Raw genomic sequence first — 19,977 nt, 5'->3', positions numbered from 1 at the left:
CTGACTAGGAGTTCAAGAAAGGGCTGGGGATTCTGAGAGGAAATCCTCAAAGGGCTCTACAATGGGTCCAGCCAGCGTGCCGTGCCTAGAACTTCAGGGCTCGATGTCTACTGAGACTTTCTGGCCTCAAGGTATGATGAGCAGCCCATTTTTTATGATGATGGCAAATGTGTGGGCAGACAATCTCCAATCAAGCTTCCGACCCCTCATTAATTTGTAATATAGTCGATTGTTGTCACTAAATATAAAGCGATTTACCTGCACTCAGAAAGGAATTGGCTTCATACATGGCGTGACCACAGAGCTTTGTCTGTTCCACTTCCCCCAGGCTGTCTTTTCTGTGCAGACCCTCACACTGCCGTGCATAAAGAGAGTGCACACCAGAGAAACTCCCAGCTCGCCCACGCAATCCATGTAAGACAGCGGTTTCATGTCATCTGTTCCCTTTGTTTCACTGCCCCTTGTATCCATCCCTCCACCTCCTCACCATTTAAAAGAAACAGAAGGAGCAAACTTATGCATGAGTTTCAGGCTATTCCTGTATCAGCAACACTATATTCTTAAGCACTACATGCATCCTCGATTTGTCTCGATGTGGTCCATTTATTTTAATTTGGGACTGTCAGCAGGAAAAAAAGAAGTAATTAAACTTGTGACTGGCATGAAAAAACATTTTAAGTCCATAACGCCACAGCCTGAAACCCACCAGTTTCACTATATTTCTTCTGATTGTCAGATCAAAGACTCAACTCCTAAAATTCAGCCATGCTTTGATTAATTACTTCATCCAATGAGTTTGCAAATTATAGTTCTATGTGATTTATGTCATTTTTAGCTTTAATTAGATAGTTTTTGGGGGGAGTGGCGCTATTCACTGCACCAGTCAGCCTTCACCTTGGAGAAAGCACGTTTTTGAAATGCATTACAGTGTTTTGTGCTTACAAAAGAGTTATACATAAGAGTTTTCAATAATATGTTTCATCTTAACAAAAATGTAGAAGAAACCTGTTATTCTATTTGGAGATCAGACTCAGGAAAATGGATTTCCTTTCTATAATCTCCAAGTTTTGCTGAGCTGTGCTTCACTCTCTTTTTTCTATATGCCTCAATTTCTCTCCCCCACCTAAATATCTCACATAAGAAATATTAATAGAAAGTATTGCTTTTACGTTTCTCTCCATTTTTCCCCATCTCCAATTTATTATCAAAATGAAAGAGGCCATATTTATTTAGAATTATTGGTATTAACTGATCAACACTTATGTGCATATAGAGTAGTAACATTCATCGGGTGTTGGGCAGGTGGGAAGGGGGAGGAGGGGACTGGTACATTCACACCTAATGGGTACAGCGTGCAAAATCTGGAGGATGGACACGCTTGTAGCTCTGACTTGGGTGGGGCAAAGGCAATATATGTAAACTAAACATTTGTGCCCCTCTAATATTCTGAAATAAAAAAATTATATATAATTAAAAAAAATTTTCTCCAAAATTTCAATTAGGAATTGATTTGGACACTGGATGGAAAGCCTCTCAGAAGCAGTTCAACACAATCTGTGGTGTGTCCTTTTGAATAGGAGACAGTAAAAGGCCCCCCCTACTTTGACAGCCCAGATTCTTCATTGAAACTGGAAAAAAAATCTGCCTGTCACATGAAGTCACTTGCCTGACACCTGAGTCCTTGGTTTTGGGATGTGATTTTAGGTATGGGTGACAACCCCTTGGACTTTCTGTTTTTAAAATATTTATTTACTAAGGATTGTGCTCATGCCCCAGGGAGTCTGGGGACTTGATTTTTAGAGAGGTGGGGCAGCTGCATGGATTTTTCGTGATGTAGGCAGCTGCATGGAAGCCTGGTAACCAGGCAAAATAGGAATGGAAAGAAACAAACAAACTGAAAGTGAAGATCTTTTGAGAGATTGTCACCAGCTACCCAAGCAGATTCAGCTCACATTTGCAACAACTCAAAAAGGTATGTATTTATAAATGAAATAAATGAAGAAACTTGAGTCTCAAAATAAATATGAGTCAGCATAGATAGGCTTGCATTCATTTAAAAAGAAAAACTCAACTATGATATAAATATTAATATTTCCCTATTTATTCAAAATGATGTTCATGACAGAATTGTTATCCACGAGGCCTAAGGGAATCATATTGCAAAAAAATTTAATGGTATATTTTTATACCATTAAAAATCCACACTACAGCCTACATAGCAAATAGAGGGAACAGTCATGGGTAATTCCACCACCCGAGCACATCTACTCTTAGTTTTTGGGGCACATTTCTTTTTCTCAAGCACAGAGAACTTTTACACTGTAATCAGAGTTTAAATATGTGTTTACTCATTATTTATGTCCCATTATATCAAACACTTTTATATTTCTTCTAGGCTGCATAATCTTTTTAAAGTAAACACACTATAATTTACATAACCATGTCCGTATTTATAGTTATTTAATTTTTTCTAAGTCTTTTAGTATTATAAATAATGCTGGAAGGAACAGCTTGGGGCATGCAAGTATTTTAGGTTTGTTTCTTAGGCTAGATTCCCATAGTGCTAGTACTGGATCAAAGTTTTTGATGTATCTACTGCCAAATTATTTTCTATCAATTTATAGTATCAAGAGCCATACATAAAACATCACTCTCACTGCTAGTTGGCTGACATTCTGTTATTATAACTTTAAAAACCAATTTTCTCATTTATTGGTGAAAATACTTTTCTTTGATCTTTATGTCTTTGATTATTTGTGAGGGTCTATATGTTTCACATGTAGACTTATTAGTTGTCTCTCTGCCTTCCTGAATTATCTATTCATGATCCTTCTCATTTAGCTATACTTTTCCAGATGTCTTTTATTCATCCCTTCTCTTCCCCTCTTGAATGATTAATTCCCAACCCTCATCTTACTGACATTTAATTATTCCTCTGTCTTGAAACATCTTCTTTTGGCTTCTCTCATACCACCCTCTCCTGTTTTCTTATCTCATTTTCACCTTCTTTTCCATCTCTTTTTTGGGGGCTTCTCTTCCTCTCTTGTACCTCGAATATTTGGGATTTCTTTGTTCTGCACTTTATTTTCTTCCCACTTGCCGCCCTCTTGCTAGATGATTCCATTCTTCCCCATGGCCATAAATACAATTCCTTTGCAGATGACTTACATATCCAGCCAGACCTCTCCTCTGACACATATTTCTAATGATCTAGAGTGTGTCTCAAACAAAACATCTCAAAGATAACATTGGTGAGACTGGATTCTTAATTCCCCCCCACATTTATTTCTCTCCACCTTCTTCATCTCAGGAGCAGCATCCCCACTCACCTGGAAGCTCTAGTGAGACATTTCTGCATCCTGTCCTGCTTTACTCTTTCCATCTGTTCAGGGAGCCCAGGAGCCTGTCTCTGAATCCATCTATTCCCTGCCACCTTCACTGCCACCTCCATAGTTCAGGCCATTCTTGTTTGTCTGAACTATTGCAATGTCTAGTTAGCTTCCTCTCTGCTCCACCTTCCTTTTGTCATTATGCAGCCAGAAGCTTGTTTTAAGAATAAAACTAGATTGTGTCTCTCCCCTGCTTATAATTCTTCAAAAGCTTTCCATAGCACTTGCAATAAAATCCAAGCTCCTCGATCTGGCCTGTAAGACTGGACATGATTTTCCCCTGCCTACTTCGGCAACCTTCTTTCTTGCCTCCCTTTCCTCTTAACTGTGCAGTCAGATCAATTTTCTTGCACTTTCTTGGACATACCAAGCACCCTCCTGAATTGAGGATTGAGATTTATCTGGATCACACGTTCCCTGACCCCTCACCCAGATCTCTGCTTCTCATCTGCCGGGTCTCGCTTTAATGCCATCATCTCAGAGAGAAATTTCTGCACGTACTTGTTGAAAACATTTCCCCATCTTTTTAATTTCTATAACACCATTTGTTTCCCCTATAACCCTCATCACAATTGGAAATTCTACCACTGGTCACTTTATTTGTTCATTGCTTCCTCCTCTGGACTGTGAGCTGCACGGGGACAAGGACAAGTGCTGGTACACCCCAGGACTAACGCAACACCTGGCACAATGTAGCACTCAATGCATAGTTCTCGAATAGATGTACACCGCAAACACTTTACCTTTTGGTCAGCAGGGAGCCACTGGAAGATCTTGATGGTTGGAATGGTGTTTGGGAAGAACAATGTTGGATCATTTGGAAAAAGCCTGGAGAACCAATTATAAGAGTGCATAATTGGAAACCAAGTGAACCAGTTAGGTACCTCTTATAATCGTGAGGCTAGAAATGAGGGGAGTCCAAACTAAGGAGGTAAGACGTCTCATACACTGAGCACAATGCTGAGTGCAAACTCAAGAGTCCATTCAGTTTGGTGACCAGAGAACTTGCTTTGCAAAACAGATTTAGTGGATCGATAGGGACAGCAGCCACATTTCTTCAGGTTGCAGACAGGATGGGAGACCAGAAGCTAGCAGCTGTTGAGATAATTTTAGGTGCTTGGCTGTGAGGGAAGGAGAGAGAGTGTGGTAAGAAGAAGGGAGTATAGGATTGAGGGAAAGATTTTAGTTTTAAAGTAAACAACTTGAGCACATGCTCTTATTCTGTAGGGGGCCCAGATCTAATAGAGAGGGAGAAGCTGGTTATAGAGGAAAGAAAGAGGCCAGGAGGGAGCACACCCAGGTGGTTTGCATGCTGTGTGCAGTGCAGGTGGAGGGGCCAGTCTGGAACAGGAGAATGGGAAACCCTTTTTCTTTGAGACCAGAGTAAATGAGGCGATGGTGGGTGCAGAAATGGCTAAATTATCAGTGTTACCATGAGCAATGTTCTTATCCTTCTAGTTTTGGTGTAAACTCCTTGAGGATGTGACATGATTTCAGGTTTCTTTGACATCTTCCCAAATGCAGACCTCATTTCTGAGCACAGAGAAGAAGTCAAGACATGGTGGTTTACTACGTGAGGCGGGGAGTTAACCTGTGCAGCATATCCACACTAATTCGTTCCAACTGCAGAGCTCACCCCAACTTATGTGGTTGTGTTCTTGTTACTCTAGAAACTGCTTCCAAGCCACATGGTGTAACATCTTTAACAAAAGATTGCTGATTGCCAGGTCATTCCACCCCTGAGGTTCTCAGCGTACCAGAACTGGATGGCGGTGTGGGCTTCACTGCGTCAACACACTCCTCCAGCCCAGCGCCCATACTCTCCAGTAGAGGTCGGCTTGCCCTCCTTTCTGTTGATTTATTGAAGTAGGAAGAGCAACAGCCTCTAAGAGAAAGTGGCGGCTTTGCTTCTCTTACACCAGTGACAATGACATGTGCCTGGGACCTCATATCTGCTGCCCACCAAGACCTTTCTCCATTGCCTCATTGGTCCTTGTCAGCTTCTCAGGCACAGGATGGAGTTCAGGCAGCAGGGCAGCCCTGAGGTTTAAAGGCCTCCTCCGCCTTCACAGTCAGCTGTGCAAATGAGCCCAGGCTCTAAAAAGGTAACCAGACCACAGGTGTGTTAATAGAAATGGACAAGATCACCAGGGCTTTTAATTCTGATGGCTATTAGCTGCCTCTTGTGGTGACACTTGTTAATGTGGGAAGAAACTCAAAATACAGAGGGGCTCGGTCTGCCGCTCTCTCTGTGCTGCTTTTGCTCCGGCTTCCTGTGGGAGAGGAGGATTTGGTTCCCACTGTGAAAATCATTTTATCTATCTCCGATCTAACGAATTGTGTTGAGCGACCTCTTGTTAATCTGGATTGGATATTATGACTGAATGAACAGGCGTAGGCAGGAAACAAAAGCTTTGGGAGGAAAGATCCTTTAAATGATAAATTTCAGTAAAAAATATGACTTTATACATAGAGTCTTATAATTTATAATATTGTACATGTAAATAATAGATGATAGTATATGTTGTTTATGTATAGCCTATTTCCTTATGTCTCTTAAACTCAGAAAAACTCTTTCCTTTTCTTGTTCACAGTTGGATTTTTCTGGAAGACACAGACTTCAAGCTGGAATGGGGAGAGCACTTAAACACTCAACATGCAGAGGCCGTGCGCTTCAGCTGATCCAGAAGCACGAAGGCCTTGTGTAGGCGGTAACATGCCTACAAAGGTTTGAAGCATCATGAAATACCCAAATTCATAATTCTACACTTTCATATACAAAGGATATTATAACGTTTGAGCATGCAGTGCTAATTCATGTATGTTAATTGGTTTACAGTCATAACTTGCATCCATATGTTAAAAGTTGTCTGGAAATGTGATCCAATAACATGGATTTCACTTTGAAAATATCTACATATGGTAACTTATCCTTTAGATCTAACATGACACCAGTAAACAGGTGTAAATAGTTCAAAGTGGCCTGTAAGCCACTATTTGTAAGCACAGCAGGCAAATATTTCTCCAAGGGTCTTGGCATGGTGAATATCACCTCTGCCTACCTGCATTTTGGGTAAGTCCTTAGATTTGGGGTTAGGATGTCATTGCATGGATCTCAAAATTAGGTAGGAGCTCTGCGTTGCTTAGCAGAACGATCCAATTGGTGTCAGAATGACTTCTTTACTTTTCCAGACTAGTGGCCACCCAGCCCTTCTAAGTTCACTGTGATTTATAGGGATTATAAGAAAAAAAGTTAATATAGGATCACTACTGTTAATGTTTTGCTTATTTTCTTCCAGTCTTTTAGTTACAGATTTACAAAATTGGGAGTATACAGTGTATAGTTTGTTTTCTCTTTTTCTTTTATTTTTTCTTTCCTTCTTTAGCATGAAGTGCTGTTTGATGTTTTCTCTTTTTCACACAATATTGCAACATAGGCAGTATCTCCCACTTGTGAAGATTTGCGCAGTGCCTGCCCCACACTGCATTCTCCTGTGTGAATGTACCAATAATTTATTTCTCTACTCTCCTGATGTCTGACATTAACAATGTTTTACTACTGTAAATAATATAATGACAGACATGCTTGTGCCTGAATGTTTGTGTCTGTCTCTATTTCCTTAAGATAGAGCCTGAGAAGTGGAATCTATTTCAGTGTTTTAATGCATATTCATTAAAAACTTCTATGATGAATGTACCAAATGTTAGACGTAACATTTTTCTTTTGCTAATACAGGTTATCTCATTATTATGAACAATGTTTTTACAAACCCTTAATTTGATAGGAACGGAATGATATTTTTTTGAAATTGTATGTCTCTGTGTACAAGGGAGAGTAATCTTTGTCATTGTCCATCTGAAATTTTTCTGATTGGTTTATTGATGCTTATTTTCTGTTTTTTTTTTTTTTTAATTTATAGTGATGGTATGTATTTCCCTTGAACTATCCCAGTCACTCTCAATATTGGCTGCACTTAAGAATCGCCCGGGGTGCTTTTAAGACATATACTAATTCCAGACCTCCCCCCCCCCCGCCCCCCCACTCTGATTTAATTGCCTTGGGTGGAGGTACTAGCATCCGCATTATTTTAGTTCTCCAGGTGATTTTGATCTATAGCCAGAGGTGAAGACCACAAATCTAGACTCTCCACATATTAACCTGATGTCTTATTATATTTTCCTGTTTACTTTAGAAATATTTTACAGATGTTTACGTTTTTAAGTAAGTCTAAGCAAGAGTTCCATAGACTTTAAGGTATGCACTCAGAAGCCTGGGTTTAAGTCCTGGCTTTGTCCTTTATAACTTATATCACCTTGAGCAAGTCATCTCTCCCTCCTCAGTTTTCTCTGCTGTAAAGTAGGATTAATTTACAGTGTTCACCTCATATCTTTGTTAGAGAGATTAAATGGGTTGGTATTTGTACAGTGCACACAACAATGTCTGGTACATTGTAAGTATTGGATCAATAGAGACTTTTTTCTTTTATCATTTCTTTCATTGGTCTTTTTCTTAGAAAGTCTTTTCCTGCCCTGAGATAAGGTAAATATTGATGTACATTCTCTACCAAAGTTTTTGTTTCATTTTTTCTACTTCTCGTTGCCTCTTAAGTCTATTATTTCATTCAGTCTTGGGATGAAGTTGCTGTAGAAGAAACAAATCCACCAGGGCCCGGAGGGGTTGATGCACCACTTCCCTAACTCTGCATTCCACCTAAACCACTTATTTCTCATTTCAGGATACCCATGACATTTGTTTTCAGATATTCTCTTAACTTTCATCACCCACGTAAAACAATTCTGACATGTACTTTGTTGTATTTTTGAAATGTTCTTTGCTTAACTCGGGCCCCATCAACCCTGTTCGCCTGCACACCTCTCTGGGCCTCACAGACAGACCAACTGTCAAGGGCCTGCAAATTGCTTTCCAAATACCCAATGATGACAGATTCAACCTACCTCTGCAGAAATCACAGGGAAATTATATTACTGCAGGCACATGAGTGGATGCAAAATGACCTAGGGCCATTATTGCCAAGTATTTCAGTTCCTTGGTATCTGGAAAAGGTGATTAATGGTGTGAGGATTGGAAGTCTGATGATGGGAGTTTGCAAGAAGCCTTAATAACAGCGTGAGAAAGCGCATCTTGGTAGCTTTTGTTCTCCCACTGATTATCACCTCCTGCTCACACAGTCACTCCTTCCTCCAATTCTCCTGTATGTTGAAGTCGACCTCATTGTTTCAGTTCATGAATTATATTGTACGATAAGTTAAATGAAAGGAGTTGAATAGCAGCGAAAACAACAGTAAAATTTTTATGAATTTCACTTTAGGGAAGAGTATAAACATCTTCTTTGTTTTAACTTATCAATTTCCAATCAGCTCTTTAGGAGCAGCCTGTCAGCCTGAGTTGCTTTTAGGGACGATAGCATCAGCAAACACAGGAGAGGGAGGCTGGGATGTGCCCGCAGCTGCCAGACGCCAGGATATTGGGAGTTTTGGTTGCTGTGTCTGAGTCACTCTCAGTTCTGTGGTCCCTCTTTTTATTTCCCAAAAGACTTTACCAGTGACAGAGGTTACTGAAATGTATGGCTATCTTAAAAGTACCAGGAGACTTGATCCAGCTTAGCGAGGCTGTGCATATTTGTATTCTTTACAGCTTATAAATTATAATCACCAAAGGCTTCCATAGAAGGTCTATTTTTTGCTACGAATTCCTGAAATAAATTAACAGTGCATACTTTTAAACTTTTATGAATATCACATTTTTAGACACGGGATTCTTAAAATCATAAATGCTCATATTTGCAAAGGTACTGAAAGATCTAACACTGGAATTTAAGTCCACTGCTGAGTTACAAGCCAGGCATAAAGAAATGTTTGTTGAATAAATGAGAAGTTATTTGCTATATTAAACAGCAATAAAGGTATCATCTGGGTCATTGAATTATGAGCCTTGCTTTAGTTAGGTCTAATATCCCATTTAAATTAAAATATTGGATTCTACTGTACTCTGTTCTGTGTCCAGTCAGATTTCTCCCAAGTCGTAATAGAAGAACTACTGTAGGTTGTATTAATACTGGGAAGCCACGTGGGGTACCCTTTAGAGCAATGAGACTATGTTGATTAAATTTCCGCTCACGCAGGTTCTTTAAGTCTTTAGCCTACTCCCAAGGAGTGTCTGAGCCTTAGGAAAACCTAGCTGGCTGGATTCTCTTGCTCATGGTGATAGGCTAATGCTGGGGGTGGGGTGGGAGTAGAATGATTATTTTTCACAGGCTCCAAACACTGCAGGAAGACGCCGGTTACAGCAGGTCACGTTTGCCTTGTTTACTGGCCGTGGGCGCTTCTGTTGCGTAGTTCTTTTGTTTTCTCCGGTGTAATCGCTGTTGCACATGGCGTTCAGACAATGTAGATGACCCTGTCTTCCATGCACAGAGTTCTCTGTCAAGATATTGTTGTCTCTCACTGGGCCCAAGTCCCATTTTAGTTACAAGAGAGAGGAAAAAAAAAGAAAGAAACAATGGAGACAAATTTAGACGCCGATGGGAAAAAGAAAAGCGATTCACTGTCCACCTCAGCGCTTTGAAGCTACACCCCTCAGGCCGTTTCCTTTAACCTTCTCAGGGATTCCCAGGACACAGAAGAGCCTGTGGAAGCCAAGGCAGACGACAGATGACTAACATGTGGCTCACCCCTACCATGTTACACTCACGTCCCAGGCATTCCTTCTAAAAAAAAAAAAATAAAATAACTTCACGTATTCCAAACAGAAGCAATATTAATCTCTCTGTTAAGATCTAGACTGGATCGTTATCAACTTTTATTTTCCCACCGATTCCTGGCCAGCATTAAACCTTGCACCAGATGTGTCTCAGGACTTCCCACGTTCACCGGCCTCTGTCCGCTGATGGTGGGTAAACGCGTCTTCACTGGGCTCATTTTTTGCTGCTTTTCTCCATTCTAAACAAACAGCTTTATCTCATACATTTGTGTGCTCTCTGCTGCCCCCAACGCTAGATGATGTAAATTGACCCAGCGATGTGAAGAGACACTGATCAGCACGTAAGACGGATGGCTGATTTTGGAGGTATCTGAACTGCGTGCTATTTATCCTGGATATATGGACCTGCGGCAGTGGCCGAGATAGTAAATGTAATAAGCAGTAATGGTGCAATCTCCTCTCGGACTGTCTTGTCGATGAACTGTGAAACTAGGCAGATGCAGTCCTAAATGCATAACACCACTTCACATGGGAATGCTGCCTGGTTGGAAATCATCTATCACGTCACTGGGAAGTCTCCTTTTGGTTGGTCACTCAGTGTCTTTTTAATGTCTTTAATAATTACATACATATTTAGCGGGAAGTGCAACTGAGAGGTGCATATCCTATCAGCATTAGCACAAACATCATATATATTTAATTTTCCGACAGATTTAAAATCTCATAGAGCAGGTTCTATGCACATATCTCAGACATAGTTATTTGACCACATGTATGTACGAATATAGCATATATTTTACTTAATTGAAGTGGATGCAACTTATTAAGCACAACCTTCTAGGCCTGCAAGCTTTTGTCCCAGTTTCAGTTCCTGATGGAGTCATTTCCCTCCATTATTACTCTCCCTAGGTCTCCACTTTTTCAACCTAAAAGAAAAAGAACGTGGTGAGAGAAGAGAAAAGCAGACAGCAATCAGAGGTACATGATTGAATGAGGAAATTGTGAGACCAGAGCTGAGCAAAAGAAAGCCAGTGTTTACTTGTTTCTTCTTGATCCTGAAGAAAAACATAGCTGGCTTATTGGAAATGAACATGCAGTTACCATGTCTAAAATGGTTTAATGTAGAGAAAATGCAGGGAGGCATAGGAAAGTGCAAATGCACACTCTTTGGCATGGATCTCGTATAATTTTCCTAAAATACAAACAACTTTCTAGTTTCCCAAAATACATTATCCCAACCAAAATCCTAAGCATCTTTTGCCACGGAGTTGAGCACATCTCACTTGATAGGTATGCAGAACACCATATAATGGAAACTAGAATTTTTAACCTTTGAATTTCTCCACTTCTCTTTGTGCAGCATTTATTTGGTTCCTGTCTGCGGTGATCTTGCGAGGATGGCTCTGAGCTCTGTGCTGGGCGGTGCCTGCCATTTAGGACAACCCCCCTCTCCCGGGTGCCTCCCCGCATCCAGCCACCACAGCCCATCTCATTTCCAATCTCTTTTCTTTCTTTCCTTCACCTTGGTATTTTCCTCTCCTTGGGTTATCAGCTCTTTTTAGTGGTAAATGCATTATTTGCTGCCAAATTCTTAGGATGCAAATTGGGAATGAAGAAGTTTTGTTACATCATATGAAACAAAGTTACACCACGTAGCTAAGTTAGGAGAGGCCACATAGGCAGGGTTCAAATGAGTAAAGGAATTTATACTGTACTTTATTTATATTCCCCAATATAGCAGCTGAAGATTTTACAAAGGCCATAATGATTACATATTAAACTATTGTGTGTTCCTTTGATAATGTTACACCTTCCTATTCATTTACTGAGTATGTGGTCGGTTCAATGACCCTTCTCTCTCGTGCATACAACCTGAAACAAAGCTTATTTTGGTCTCCTGTCTAAATTGTCTCCTTAATCACAGGGCTCCATGTCACAGGACAAGACAGCAGTCTGTGAAAGACTGGAGAGGAATGTTTAGACCAGGATTTCTCACCTGTGAGTGTAGTGACATCCTGGGCTGGATACCTTTTTGTCGTGGGGCTGCCTGGTGCATTGAAGGATGTTTAGCAACATCCTTGAGCTCCACCCACCAGATGCCAGTAGAATTTCCTCCCTGCCAACACACTATGTGAGAATCAAAAGTGTCTCCAAACATTGCCAAGCATGTCCGCGGCAGCAAAATCTGCCCTTCATTTGAGAACCACTGTGACAGGATCTTACAGCAGTAACTGCCTTCTTCACTCTCCGGGACCACATCGAGCTTGTTCTGCCTCCGAGCATTTGAACCACAGCTCCCTGGTTCTGGACCTGCCTTACTGATAACTTTACCCATCTCCTTTCACCCTGTGGAGAGATCTTTCCTAACCACCTTCTCTTAAATAATGTGCACCCCCACCACCAGTTTATCGTCTCTCTCTTCTTAACCTACTTCATGTTATTTCATAGCATTTTTCATACCTTAATTTATCTTACCTGTGCGGTGTTGGCCTCACTCCCTAGAACTTAAACTCCCTGAGGGCTGAAACTTTAACCTATTCACAAATGTATTATTCTATGCAATACCTGCCTACAGAACGTGGTCTACGTGTATTTGTGGAATGAATGAATGAGCCAGGGAATGACCGGGCCACTAACTGTGCCACGGACAAGTCTGGAATCTGGGCCCGCTTGTTGGAGAGAAGCACAGGAGGGAATGTGCTCATGTCCAAGCCGGAGTGCCCACAAATCTTTCAGTTTCTCCTTATTTATGGTTGGTTAATACTATGAATTTTTTCCTACCATGGAAGATTTATCAGAAAATAATAGGTCTCACATTCAAGTTGAGTAAGTCTTTGGTATTTAATCTTTTTTTCCCGTGGAAAAGAACATTGTGAGACTATTGTTGTTCCCTTTTCCTTTTCTAAATCATTATCAAGATGCTAAAGGAAGTGATGCTAGTCATTGAACCAATGATTCCTGCCCTGAGTCAAATTTCAGTTCTTTAATTTAAAGAAAAATTATATGTATATAGTATGCATGCATAGGTTTCTTTTCTTTCCTTTTCTCTTTTCTTCTTTCTTTTCTATTGTTGAGCCAGTTTCAACCCTGGAAGAAAATGAACTGTACAAAGAAGCTGATGCAAAATGTGCTGGAACTCTGAGTGCTTACTTGTGTCAAGAGCATCCTTTTTGTAAATAGAGGAACTAGGATTTTGCAAACAGCCCCATCATTTGTGTGGACCCCAGGGCATGAGAGTTCATAATCTCGAAATCCAGTATTGCTAGGGAGGAATATGTAATGATTTCTGAACAAGTCTATTTCAGGTTGCCTTCGAGCACTTTTCATCTAGATGCCACTCTTACTGTCCCTTGAAGAGAGTATGGCTTTATGGTTAGGGCAGGGTCTATAGATCAAACAAGCTGGGCTCAAATACAGCCTCCACTATCCACTAACTCTGTTACTTTGGTAAAGACACCTAGTCTCTAGGCCTCAATTTCCTCTTCTGTGAAATAAAAATGCATAGTTGTATTTTCTTCATGGTATTATTGGACTATTAGATGAGATCATATGCATGAAGCTCTAGAATCCTGCCTGGCATAAAGTTTTTAAAACTGGTGATCTTTGTTATTATTTTAATGTGATTTAATCCCTGTTCTGAGTCAAAGAAATCCTGGAAATACTGGCTGGGAATATTTTCTAGTTCAACTGTGGTCAATTCTGCCCCACTCTAGGTAGGAAATGGGAGAAAACAATGGGAAGTTCTTATTTTTTTTCATTTTAAAATAATATTTTTATACTCCTATTTATATAAATAATATTTGTTCATTATAGAAAATATGAGAAATTAAAAAATATAGAGAAAAAATAAATGAATTGTAAATTCTCAACATTTGCGTGTTTCTCTCTGTGTGTGTGCATGTGCATGTAGGTACAGAGAAATAAAATTAGCTAAACTTTATTTCTTTTTTAAAGAATAAATTCTTTTCTTTGTTTCTTGTTTCATTATTTATTAGTTAGTAGCCACTTTGTAAACACACACACAGACTACAACACGAAACACTCCTGTCCCAGCATCCTGGGGCCACACAGCTAGCATTGCGTCGTATTTCTTCTCAGGACTTTTCCCACACATAAGTTTTAGATTTGTTTTGAAATCTAATTTTTTATATTGTGAACGTTTTTCATTGGCAAAAGAAATTTGAAAATTGAAATGGGAACACACAGAACTGTCCCAGAGGACTCTCGGAAGAACTCACATAAGGAGGCAGCATTTTGCGAGGCAGGATGAACTTCAGCTTGTGATGAGACAGTACTAGGTTCTGTCTCATAATATTTGTTCATTACAGAAAAGCTAATAAATTTAAAGAATATAGAGGAAGAATAAATGAATTGTAAATTCTCAATGTGATACTCCCTTCAACACTGACGAGCTGTGTGGCTTTCAGCATTTAACCTCACCGAACCTCAGTTATCCTATCAGTGAAATGGGATAATAACGGGTCCATTTGATAGATTACATATGTAACACAGGCAAAACGCCTAATGTGAAAGTGGGACACAACATAGCCGTGGCTTACAGTTAGTTGTTTCACATCGTACCCCATCTAGGGACATCTGACCCGGCAGCACGTCCCAACCTGCTGGTGGTTCATCAGCGGAGAGAATTTCGCTCCTCTCCCCTCCTGCTTTTTGTTTTGTAAGTTCAAACAGAATCTTGAAGGACAGTTCTAAATGTTATGGTTGAAACTCTGGATTTGGGGTTCTCCCAAAATGCATACTACCTACATAAGAGCTGAGGACACAGGATTGGGGGTGCGTAGCTCAGAGTGGAAAGGATTAGGAAGGTGGGTAATTTCTAATCTGCTAAATATTAAAAGAGCAAGGCTGAGCCCACCATTTATTACAGCTACTGGCCTGAAACCAGAGCTGAGCTTTTTGTTGACCTCTTAGAGTCACCAGCTCTGACCTTGCCCTTTATCAATTTTTCTATATTGGGGTCTTTCATTTGAAAAAATAAGATTCTTTTAGTAAAAAAAAAAAAAAAGTCCAGAAACAACAGCTGTAAACAATATTATTATTATAAAGAATTTCAAAAACTTGAAAGCATTTCTTATGGGTTTTGTTTAATAATGTTCAGAGATACTGTCTTCTGAGTCCTTAGATGATGTTCCAATACGATGTCTGCCTGGTATTTTTTAATAGACCCCATTAGAGTTCACCCCCCTTTCTATTTTAATATCATTTGTGTGTGTGTTTGAGTATATTCCTTTCTTAAATAAGAACGGCTTTAACTATACGTGGTGTTTTCCAGCACTATATATGATTGGGTCTTGGTTTTCTCCCATTATCCACATTGATAATGCCAACAGACAGTTTGGACAAAAATATGAGACACATGTTTTTGAAAAAGTTATATAGTATGGGGGAAAAGTTCATAATTTAATGCTAAGTAAAAAAAGCATTGGTAGCATTCTACGTAGCATCTCCTCGATTCTGTAACATTTAGTGCTCTCTCACACACATATGTAAGCATTCAGTAAATTTGCTATTTGAGTGGAATGAATTAATCACATACTGTAGGGTGGGACGTTGATGATTTCACATGTTGTTCCATAAACCATCCAGTGTTTTCCAAATTTTCTACTGTAAACATGCAGAGTTTTTGGAAAAGAATATAGTTTTGCAGAGATCTTTTCTAATTTCCCAAATGATTAAACCACTCCTATATTTCTTAGAAATTATGTCTATTTTACTCATAGGACCATAATTTTCATAACCCTTAGGTTCTTTTTTCATATGTAGGCTTAATATCTTTGCTAGATTAAAAGGAACATGAGGTCAGGAATGGAATCTTCAATTATTGATAAATTACCCCTGAGAGATGCTCAAAAATGTTGTTGGGTGACCCACTCAACTGTGTCAGAATAAGAACAAAGATAATCACATATTAATAAATAATCAACAGCTCTTCCCTCTCCCCATCAAATTTATAGGATCTGTTGAAACTGATCCCTTTGCGGGGAGTGTAGCTAACTCCCCGCACTGATCTTCCACTATAATATATAAAAAAAAAAAATCCACTCTGACCAATCCCTTATTGGATTGTTAATGGTGATATTGATGTGATAAAAGTTTTAAGTATAGAAAGAGGAAGTGATGGCCCAATTTTTTCATCAAGATACCCAAACAGAAACAATTCTGATATTTCACTCATTTACTCAGAGGATTTTATCTCTGTGCTGTAGTTAGTTAACAAATAATTAAACTGACTTGAATATATGCCTGTACAATATAATTAATTAAATGCCAAAAGCCCCATTTACCTTGAAATATATTTTTCTGTTTTGGTACCTGAAATTCCTATCAAATTAGGCCAACATTTGTGGGGTTAAACTCACTGTGTATAGTAGGCTAGTAGGCATCTATTAGAAAGCAAATATAGCACCTGAGATACGAATCATTAATACATTAGGATCTGCTAATACGTTAGACTTGATATGAGTGTCAGAACGGTTCATGGACAAGCAAAGAGCAGCATTCTGTGAGACTAGGAGAGAGAACAGATATATTTGAGTGATACAATAGAAGAAATCTAAGGCACAGGGAGATTCTTATCGTTCAGATGTGGTTGGCCAACTCTAGGTAGCCAAGAGTCAGCACAGGGCTCTGGTTGGTTAGAGCTTTCAAAAGGATTAGGTTTCAGAGCCTGGAGGTAGTTTTCTAGGTGGGAGGCATTACAGATTTTGTATAGGCACATAGATGCACTCACATATCTGTCTTGTTAATAAAGCAGCCTGTTTCATAATTCCATGTTGTTACAGATGTTCTTTCCTTTGAAATAATACTGGCCCAAAGAGGAAAGTACTGGAGACCAGGATACAGGGTCAGTGTTCTCCTTAAACTCAGGAAATGCAAAGTGCCAACAGCAGTTCGAAGAATCTGAGCTCCAATGCGTCTCTCCGCACCTAGTAAGAGAACAGTAATGCTCCTCACTCCTTCTCGCACACAAGGAAAATTCTTCCTGGTAGAATGGGAGGTGATCCAATTTGCTAATATAAAGCTACCAGTAATGTTAACAATACTCCCCAAGCAATGAAGTAAGATGATATGAACAAATTGAAACCTCAAATGAACTCCCAAGGAAAGACGGTCACGTGGTTGAGAGAAGTCGAAAGTTCTTGTCAGAGTAATTTGGCAGAGTCTGAATTGTACGCAGAAGAGGTTAGGGTGGTTCTTGAGGGGAAAATGCTAGTTGGGGAGATTAAAGCCACACAGGTAGTATTAAACACCAAGTGACTCTGCAGAAGCACCAGAGACCAGAGGAAAGAAAAAGCATTTTGAGTAGAATAGAATATTTAGAAACTTACTAACTTAAATGCCCAGTCGAGAGACAGATGAAAGGCATACCTCCCAATCAAACACGACTTCATAACAGGGTCTCACCTGAGACGACAATGGTGAAATGACAATTAAACAACTGACGTTCTAACATACACACTTCAGGGAGCCATATACTTTCTGTTGTTTTCCTCACTTTGTGCTGCTCTTAAATCAAATTCAGTGTTTGAGCCATTGCTAAGAGGCTGGACATATTGTCTGGCAAATGAATAGGTCCTTTGCCAAGTAACTAGATCTCACTCTTGCTAAAGGAAGAACATTGTTCACTAAAATAGTTTGTCTTCTGATGCCAAAGGAAATCAAATTGTAATCAAGGGCTGAGAACGGACTGAAGTCATCAAGGCTGTCTTGCTTCGGATTTGGCAACCTTACATGTTCCCAGGCTTATGAAATGTAATTTACGTTTACAAAAGGGAGAAGCTTTATTACATTGGAAATTTGTTTTAAATAATGCCGGAGTGAACCACTGATGGAACAGCCAGCATCAAAGTCGACAGCGCCTCCCGTGAATCTCAAGGACACGGAGAGGAACACAGATAAGGAGGAATTTAGATTTTGTTGAAACGACCTGTTAAAAAGAGAGTGCATCTAAGTGAATTGTGAAGCCCTATTATAACCATATTGAACTATCTCAGAGACACCACTGTGGGTTGTTGTTTCTTGGTTATTTTTGTTTTGGTGGTGGCGAGTATGGAGTGAGTATGGAGTGAGAGGGCACAAACCTTTCTTCTAGATTCATGATTTCCGTGTGTTGCCTTAAGGATTCAATTCCAATTAAAACTAAATGTGATTGTTGAATGCACACTCTACAAAATTGTTCTTTAAATATGCTGCCTCACTTCAGCCACTCACCAAGGTTTTGAACTTGTATTTGCCGCATTTTAGGAACCCAGAATTGAGGCTCCTGTGGTTAATTTACCCAAAGCCTCACAGCTAGTGAGGTGCACAGACAAGATGCAAGTTCAAGTCCCCCAGAGCCCAAAGCTCCCCTCTTTCTGCTATGCTCCCTGTGCTTCACGTGAAGGTCAAGGAAAGGAATAAGTACAGGGAGTAAAAAAATGTTTATATCCATCACCAAACTCCCCCTGAGAGCTGTTGTGCCCAGAACGGCCACTTTTGTCCTTGTAAAACGAAGCTTAGAGCTGAGGCAATTTGTTCAATGCCCCCGAACACTTTTCCTCAGTCCTCTCTCTTGGGGAGCACAGGGCATTGGCCTCGCCATCTGCATAATGTTGCGCCATGTTCCTTCCCCTTTATGGACACGGCCATCAGCACTGAGGGTGGGAACAATCCTTCGAACCAAATGACGCAGTGTGTCTTAGTTAGGCAGGGCTTTGGGATATGCAAAGTTGGAGGTCTCCTTCTAAGTTTGTAACTAAGTCCCCATGCCAGGTGGGACCAAAGAATGTAAAACACAGAGGGTAAAAAGAATTTCTTTTCACTTCCAATATACAGAGGAGAAGCCATTTTCCAGATTCTAGGGAATATTACAGTAATACGGAATTTATTTAAAGTATTCATTTTTGTTCGTTCATTTTTGTCAAAATGGAAAATGACAGAGAAGATTGTTTTCCTTCAACTTTTTAGGATGGTGGTATCTCTCATTGGCCTCTCAATTATTTAAGTTATCGCAATAGTCACCAAAGTTTACTCATCCTTCACAAATGATTTAAAAAAAAAAAAGAAAAACATTGACCATTGTAATTATCAGCTGATACAAAAGTCACAGGGTCCCCTGGGACGTTGTGCTTATCAGCTCTGGTTTTATTCCTTTCAGTTTAATTGGATTGCATTTAGCAGTGCACCACATGTAGGCACACAGTTCACTAAGCTAAAAAAAAGACAACAGCGAAAAAGCCTAATGCCTTGAGGGCCAACGGACAGGGCTGTTTCGTTACAACGTCACGGCCAGGTTTATACATGGAGCCGTCTTCCTCGCTGGCTCCGAGTCAGGCATGCTAGAAGCAGCTGCTGTAAAACGCAGCCCTTCACATACGCATCCGACTGCCAAGCTGTCCGCTGCCCTTCACTCAGCAGCTTTGTAGTATTTTGGTTAACAGAGCCAATGTGCCTTCCTCCACATAAAGGAAATTATGATTCCACTGGAGGCTCACAGGGGAAAATTAAAGTCATCAAAAATCTGATTCGAGCAGGCATCTTCTTTGAAAATGTGAAGCATGCTTTGATGCATCCCGGTCCCTTGGTGAGGGAGCTACAGAGAGGGTGAGTTTGGCTTTCGAGTCCGGAGGCATCATTTATACCGCTTAATCCCACTCTTCATAAAAAAGAAGGGGGCACACATTTTTGGCAGAGGGAGGTGAGAAAGACATGCAAAGTAGGGTCTAGGATCTAAACAGGAATTCTCCGCAGCTGTTGTAAAGTGGAATAAAAACAGTGCCACAAACAAGGCGACTGAGGAAGCAAAGGTCAGACCTGGGGAAGCCCAGAGCGGTGCTGGTCCGAGGCAGGTCGGTGGAACTGGAGCAA

This window comes from Eulemur rufifrons, chromosome 4, assembly GCF_041146395.1.
Source record: "Eulemur rufifrons isolate Redbay chromosome 4, OSU_ERuf_1, whole genome shotgun sequence".
NCBI classification, from domain to species: Eukaryota; Metazoa; Chordata; class Mammalia; order Primates; family Lemuridae; genus Eulemur; species Eulemur rufifrons.
Note: the sequence above shows the minus strand (reverse complement) of the source record.